Raw genomic sequence first — 8,424 nt, forward strand, 5'->3', positions numbered from 1 at the left:
CTGGTTTACCAAACACTGCTGGAGCAAGTCAGTTTTGGGATATATGACAATAAAACACTCATTATTCAGGCAGCATCTCTGGAGAACATGAAGAACGGTCCCGACCCGAAACGTCATCTGTCCATGTTCTCCAAGGATGCTGCCTGATCAATGAGTTACTCCAGAGTCAAGAGTGTTTTATTGTCATATGTCCCAAAACTGCACAGTAAAAATCTTACTTGCAGCAACATAACAGCTATGCAAACATAGTACTCCTTAAAACCCAGAAGCAACAAAACATAAAGCTCACAATATATACACACGCATAGTCTGCAGAAGGGTCTCTACCCGACACATCACATAAAATCCGCGCATCAAGGAGCTGCACGTCATGAAACGGAGCTAAGCCGTGTCGCAGAGACAAAGCAACAGCACGGTAAGGAGACCAGTGTAGATGGGACATGTTGGTCGGTGTGGGCAAGCTGGACCAAACCGCCTATTTCCACACTTGATAAACGCTTCCATTGTTCTCCATACAGTCATCCTCATTTACCGGCCACCTAAACCAAACCCCTCCTTCCTATCTGACTTCACTGAACTCCTCACACTTGCCTCATCCTTCTCCCCACGTCTGCTGCTACTTGGTGACTTAAATATTCACATGGACTCCCCCACCTGCAAGCTCGCATCTGAATTCGCCTTTTTACTGGACAACTTCTCTCTCACTCAGCACGTCACCTTTCCCACCCATGACAAAGGTCACATGCTTGACCTGGTCTGCTCCACAAATCAACCAGTACTCGACCTCCATCCTTGCCTCTTCCCCCTCTCTGATCATAAGCTTATACGGTTCACCATCCCTTCTCCGACACCTCGCCCCCGCTTCCTCCGAGAAATCATCTTCCGTAATCTAACCTCCTCACCTCTGCTGACACTGGTTCCCTCAACATCCTCATCCTCCTCGACCTGAGCGCAGCCTTCGATACAGTGAACCATAACATCCTGCTCACCAGACTCAAAGACCTCGGCATTGAAGGCTCTGCACTCAGCTGGCTCCGTTCCTACCTTTCCAACAGATCCCACTTCATCTCTCTCCACAACCACACCTCTGCTACAGCCACAGTCACTCAAGGCGTTCCCCAAGGCTCCGTACTCGGCCCCCTCCTCTTCATCATCTACATCCTCCCCCTTGGTCAGATACTCCGCCACTTCAACCTGGACTTCCACTGTTACGCTGATGACACCCAGATCTACCTTGGCACCATCCCCCCATCCCCCCACAACCCCCCCCCCTCTCCCATATCAACTCCTGTTTGTCAGCTATAAAAACCTGGATGCAACATAATTTCCTCAAACTCAACAGCGATAAGACAGAATTCCTCCTCATAGGCTCCAAAGCCACACTCAGCAAAATCAATAACCCCACTCTCACCATCGACGGCACCACTGTCTCCCCATTTCCCCAGGCCCGCAACCTTGGCGTGATCTTTGATTCCACCCTCTCCCTTGAGCCTCACATCCGCCATGACATTAAAACCTCCTTCTTTCATCTCCGCAACATCGCCAAACTCAGACCCTCTCTCACACCGCCCGCTGCTGAAAGACTCATCCATGCCTTCATCTCCTCCCGACTGGACTACTGCAACTCACTTCTCCTTGGCATCAGCTCCACCTACATCAACCGACTACAACTGGTCCAGAACGCAGCCGCCCGACTCATCACCCACACCAAATCCTGGCATCACATCACTCCAGTCCTCAAACAACTTCACTGGCTTCCCATCTCCCACCGGATCACCTACAAAATCCTGGTCCTCACCTACAAAGCCCTCCACCATCTGCCCCCCCCCATATCTCACTGACCTCCTCTCCCCCTACCAACCCTCAAGGTCCCTCAGATCCACATCAGCTGGTCTCCTCTCCATCCACAAGTCCAACCTCCGCAGTTTTGGGGACAGAGCCTTCTCCAGGGCAGCTCCCAGGCTGTGCTGTATCTGTAAGTAAAGCTGGTGTTGCCAATGACGCCCGCACGCTGTCAATGCCCAGAACAGTGTGTGCACAGGGAGGTGCCCGACACTGTCTCTGCTCAGCTGCACATTAGCTGAATAATGCAGGAGGTGGGAGTCAAGATCACACTCAGTGCAAATCTCTTGACTCATCCTGATCGTAATTGAAAGTGATCTTTGTGTCAACACGGTTCAAGCCCTGTTATTATGCGATTTTATTTTTGACTCTTAATCAAAAGGAAATTGCTTTGAATTGCAAATTTAAGCCCTGCCCTAGAAATAATTGAAAGAAGTGAAAAAAAAACCCGAAGCGGTGTCCAAGTCTGCGGGCATTGTGCGGCAGGTCAGGGTAGTGTGAGCAGTGGATACACCAGCTCAGTCTCACACAAACTGCCCACTCCCACACTCAGCTAAACCAAGATAGGCCACTCCTGCTAAATGCAATGGGCTGACGGAACGGAACGTGGGCCTTTTTTTCATCCATTTCCGTAACCGGATCTGACCCGACCCGACTCGCAGTGCAATGCATTTCGTTGTCTCTGTACTGTACACTGACAATGACAATTAAATTGAATCTGAATCTGAATCAACGTTGTGGGGGAACAGTTTGTGTAAATAAATTAAAATTCTGAAAATGAGAAGATTTTTACCAAATAACTTTTATTTTTACGAGGTTGTTTCCGTAACCGGCTTCCGTCTCCTCACTAATATCCTATGGGATCTTTGGTGCGGAGAAGGAAGCCGGTTATGGAAATGGGGGCCTTAAATTATCCATGAATCTGCCCATGACCGTACTACGTCTTTTTCGTTGAGTGGTCTATCTTGCCCGCTGTAGGATCTTTGAGCTAAACTCCACACAGTCTGGTGCGGACTCAATAGGCAAGGGTGTGTCATTGTCATACGTCCCCTGTGCTTCCACACCTCAAAAAAAGATTCCTGTAATAGAATTCCAAATTACCTGGAATTTGATGGTAAGCCTTCCCCAACTGCCGCCCCCAACTATGAACGCGCGGATACCGGGCCCACTGCACAGGGAGACAGCGTCCCTACTGCGTCATTGGTACCATTTTCAATTGTGACTCGGCTGATGGGCCACCCCAACTGCACAGGCACGGATGGTCGTAAATATACAGGCACATACTTTTGTTCCTCAAATCATCCCGCGGGCCTGATTGGACCCCTTTGTGTCTCCCCGCGTGCGTGCAGCGGGCCCAGTAGCTGTGCTTGGGGGCGGCAGTCGCACGTGTGCAGCTGGGGAAGGCTTACTGGGTCGGGAAATTTCCCAAAATTATTTCATTTCCCTAAAATTACCCGAAGACAACCAGAATTTCGGGTAATTTCCTTCAAAGTCGAAACATTGTACGTCCCAGATAGAACAATGACATTCTTACATGCAGCAGCAGAGCAGAATATGTAAACATTGTACTCTGTAAAACAATATAACAAACAAAAAAGTTTTATACACACACACACACAAACATAAAATAAACTCATAATAATACAAAAAGACAAAACCAAGGCCCCCAAGTCTATGTAGTACAGAGCTTATTTCAAGGTTGTAGTGTTTAATAGTCTGATGGCTGTGGGGAAGAAGCTGTTCTTGAACCTGAATGTTACAGTTTTCAGGCTCCTCTACCCTTCCTGATGGCAGGGGTGAAATGAGTGTGTAGCCAGGGTGGTGTGGGTCTCTGATGATGCAGGCTGCCTTTTTGCGACTCCTGTAGATCCCTTCAATGGTGGGGAGGTCAGTAGCTGTAACCCTAACCCTATAGTCAGTACCAGTACCAGCACTGTTCTTTACGTTCAAGTTACCAAATCAGGCCACGGTGCAACCAGTCAAGATGCTCTCTACTGTACAAGAGAATCCACTCTGACATACCGAATCTCAGATGAGGTATTGAGGGAGAATGAGCGAGGCAGGTGGATAACCCTGAGGTAGTCCTTCAGAAACCTTCACTGGCCTCACCCCTCCCTGGACCAGAGACTCCTACCAGCCAGCTGTCACAAACTGTTCAATTGCTGTTACCAAGCAATTGAACAGTTCTCTCATCAGCTAGAGTGCAGTCCTGACCTCCCATCTACCTCATTGGATACCTCTGAACTTTCTTCAATCGGACTTCAATGTCTTTGCACTAAATGTTGTGCCCTTTATCATTGCACTGTGGACAGCTTGATTGTATTCAGCTATAGTCTTGTTTAGTTTGGGGGTACAACATGGAAACAAGGCTGGAGGGGGTCGGCCTGGCCTGAAAGTTTATGAAATGTGTAGAAAGGAACTGCAGATGCTAGTTTACACCGAAAATAAGATGCAAAATGCTGGAGTAACTCAGCGGTACAGGCAGCATTTCCCATACCTTCTCTCCAGAGATGCTGCCTGTCCCGCTGAGTTACTCTAGCATTTTGTGTCTATCTTTAGAGTGAGTTCACACAGATTTCTGAGTAAACTGAAAGGCAGTTACATACTTATCGGAACCACATGTGAAAGCTGGCCTTTGGTATCGTGAAGTGATAACTGTTTTATGATTGGCAGACTTCTGGCAGTCTTGCACTCAGCTGTATGTTTACCCTGATTAAGACAATCATTTCTGGTGAATGCTGTTCCTGGTATTGAGGCTCTCAGAAGTTGTTTCGTCCTTCAAAGGAGAGTTCCCTCTGGCAACAGAGGCAGCTTGTGGCGTAGTGTATGAGGCAATAAATCATCATCTTGTTAGACGCCCTCATCACATAAGCGGAAAGGAATTTTATTTTCTAATCCTTCATGTTTTCTTAGAACACATCCTGCACCACAATAATGACAGCACCAATAAATATTCACGGACTATTAAAGTAGGCATGGTTTGAGTGTTGCAGAAGAGCAATGAGGCGGCACGGTGGCGCAGCGGTAACGTTGCTGCCTTACAGAGATTCGGGTTCGACCCTGACTACGGGTGCTGTCTGTACATTCTCCCTGTGAACCCGTGGGTTTTCTCAAGGTGCTCTGGTTTCCTCTCACATTCCAAAGACGTACAGGTTTGTAGGTTTATTGGCTTATGTAAAAATTGTAAAATTGTCCCCATGTGTGTGGAATAGTGTTAATGTACGGGGTGACAGCTGGTCGGCATGGACTCGGTGGGCTGAAGGGCCTGTTCCCGCGCTGTATCTGTATCTCCAAAATTAAAGCAGCAGCAGAAATCAGAGAGCGGGGACGTACATCTCCCATTCGTAGAAAGCAGGGAGGCACAGTGAAAAGCTGCTTTGCATGTTATACTACACGTGAATACACAATCAAGTTAAACTCTAGTAAACTAGTCTGAAGAAGGGGCTCGACCCGAAATGCTCTCCAGAGATGCTGCCTGTCCCGCTGAGTTACTCCAGCTTTTTGTGTCTATCTTCGGTTTAAATCAGCATCTGCAGTTCCTTCCCACACAAATTCAAGTATAATAGATGAAGCAAAAGGGAAGATACAGAGTGTAGAATATAGTTCTCATCATTGTAGCGCATCAGTTCCAGAGACAAAGTCCAATATCCGCAATATGGTAGAGGTGAATTGGACAGTACCCTAGCATATAGAAGGACTGTTCAGAAGCCTGATAACAGAGGGGAACAAACTGTTCCTGAGTCTGGTGGTGCACGTGTTCAAACTTCAGGGAGGGAGGAAGATTCTGTGGGCATGAAAACTAGTGTGCATCGGACAGACTGAGTGAACGATCGTTGTCTGTGCTGTCATGTTGATGCCATTAATCATGCACTCGACAGAGTATTTCCATCCTCTCATTTCAGAGAGAAACCCAAATTGATCCGATTAATGTCTTAATCGGCTCAGCTGGAACAAGCTCGGAGCCGAGCTCTTTGTGTTCCTACCTGTCTGTTTTGACAGCTTGAGCAAGACCCAGGTCTGGGCTGCGGCAGACTGATCATTGGTAGAGACCAGGTTCCACAGTGGGGTCACAGTCTGCCCAGAATAAACTCTGCAGTCACAGTGAACATCACAAGCAAAAGACTGCCAGCATGGGTCGTGACCTGACTGCCGTGAAACCTCCCTTTCCAGTGCAGAAACTGGCCTTTCAGCCCACCGAGTCCACGCCGACCAGCGATCACCCATTCCTTCTCTCTCTGATCCACTGAGTTACTCCACAATTTTGTGTCTATCTTTGGTGTAAACCCACATATGCAGTTCCTCTCTGCACAATTATAGAATAAAGCATAGGAAATGTGCAATCAATGTAAAATGTAAAGAGAGTTAGATTTAGTTCTTAGGGCTAAAGGAATCCAGGGATATGGGGGAATAAGCAGGAACAAGGCACTGATTTTAGATGATCAGCCATGATCATATTGAATGGCGGTGCTAGCTCGAAGGGCCGAATGGCCTACTCCTGCACCGATTTTCTATGTGTCTATCCACCCATCACTTGTCAGGCTTTGTCCCGTCACCACCTCCCTATTCCTGCATCCTACCCCTTACTCCCATCAGTCTGAAGAACGGTCCCGACCCGAAACGTTGCCTGTCCATTCCCTCCACAGACGCCATCTGACCTGCTGAGTTCCTCCAACGCTTTTGTGATTCGCTTTGTCTATCCGGTCACTTCCATCCCATTAACACAATGACCGCGAAAACGCAGACACAAAGTCTGCCACCATAAACCATGGCATGGTTTAATAATAGCTTTTACCAGCCCGGCTGTATTTTTGCATTACTGAAACATTACAGACAGCGATAAATTAACGACCTACATAATACCTTTGATCTGAGAAACAGCAGCAATCTTTCACAAGCTGATAACGCGGGCGGGATGCAGTCTTCGTTCGGTGTAACAATTAATGTAACTGTGCCAAAATATCCTGTGCACAATCCAGTGTGGCATTGAACAGCACCGACGCCTCACGGTGAATTAATATCATTTTCATAACAAATTGCAAAGTGGAAATCAACAAAGTGTGAGCTGACCTTCTCCTCGGGTTAGCCTAGCGATTGGGATAACTAGGCATCTCTGTGTAAAGCGCTGTAGATTGTCGCTGTGTGAGCAGTTCGCTTGGAAACGTTCACAGGTCTGCTCCGCGTAAGATGTTGTGTGGTGTCGCGGACGCCCGCGGACTCAATAAAGAGCGAACAGCCGACCCAATGGCACTACTTTCGAGAGATTAGCTATTGATAGATCTCACCTTTAGCCGAGACAACCACCGGCAGCTAAGGCTGCAGGCTGGCAGGTATTTATTTTGTAAATACATTTGCAGAATGTTGCAAACTTGAGGTTTCATTTGTAACAAACTCGTGTTAAGGTTACAGATTGTACCGTGCGATAAGACACTCATTCATTATATCGTACAGGAAGTAACTGCAGATGCTGGTTTACACCGAAGAACGACACAAAACGCTGGAGTAACCCAACGGGTCTGGACAGCATTTATATAACATGATAATTGAGACACGTTTCGCAATATAATTAAAAAAGCTCTAGGGAAGGGTCTCGACGTCAAATGTCACCTATCCATGTTCTCCAGAGAGGCTGAGTTTGTACATTCACCCTGTGACCGTGTGGGTTTTCTCCGGGTGCTTCGGTTTCCTCCCACAATTCAAAGAAGTGCGGGTTTGTAGGTTAATCGGCATCTAGCAGCCTTGAGCAAGGGCCAGTAGACGTTGAAATATTGACTGTTTTTTCCATAGTTGTGACCGACCGGACTGATAAGAGTTTCCAGCCTTCTTCTGTTTTCCTTACAGTTTAACAAGGATTATTTCGTCTAATTACCATTGTTAATGGGCCAGCTCAGCACACTGCTGGAATGGATTAAAATGTCTCAAATCTCATAAAATCACATTTCCCTGTGTTCTTGCTCCTCCCCATCTGCATTAAAGCGCCTGGCTAATTTTTGATCCACGACTTCTGTTAGTGAATGTTCTAATAGTTGTTACATGATTTATAATAGAGTTGCCTTCTGATGTAGATTAGAACTTAAACCAAATAATAAGAGCTTTCTTCTCAATTAAAGAATGTATTAATTGGCATTAATATCTCAGCCAGCTGTGTGTGGTTGGGAGTTTTCTTTAGTTTGGTAGACAGTGAGGACAAAATCAGAGACATAAGGAACGGCAGAGGCTGGAATCTAGAGCACTGCGCACTCCAGAGATGCTGCCTGTCCCGCTGACTTACTCCAGCATTTTGGGTCTACCTTCAATTTAAACCAGCATCTGCAGTTCTTTCCTGCACAAAGTGCTGGAGGAACTGAGCAAGTCAGATGGCATCTGTGGAGGGAATGGACAGGTGATGTTTTGGGTCGGGACCCTTCTTCAGACTGAAAACAGCATCTGCAATAGTGTTGGTGTGCCCTTCGGCCCAACTTGTCCATGCCAACCATGATAGTATTCTGGGTGAGTCGCCATGATTTCCCACAAACAAAGAACACAAAGTGCTGGAGTAACTCAGTGGATCAGGCAGCATCTCTGGAGAACATGGATAGGTGACGT

At 47.1% G+C, this 8,424-nt stretch overlaps 1 long non-coding RNA gene across 1 annotated transcript in view; it reads right to left on the reverse strand.

Moving 5' to 3' along the window:
- The window catches only part of LOC129709261 (uncharacterized), a 12,335-nt gene extending 4,660 nt beyond the window's left edge, over positions 1 to 7,675 (reverse strand). Inside the window, exon 1 of the long non-coding RNA XR_008725484.1 lies at positions 6,703 to 7,675. This is a non-coding gene — a long non-coding RNA (uncharacterized LOC129709261). The remainder of the gene's footprint in view (positions 1 to 6,702) is intronic.
- Between the last annotated feature and the right edge of the window lie 749 nt (positions 7,676 to 8,424).

This window comes from Leucoraja erinacea, chromosome 25, assembly GCF_028641065.1.
Source record: "Leucoraja erinacea ecotype New England chromosome 25, Leri_hhj_1, whole genome shotgun sequence".
In the NCBI taxonomy this organism is placed as follows: domain Eukaryota; kingdom Metazoa; phylum Chordata; class Chondrichthyes; order Rajiformes; family Rajidae; genus Leucoraja; species Leucoraja erinaceus.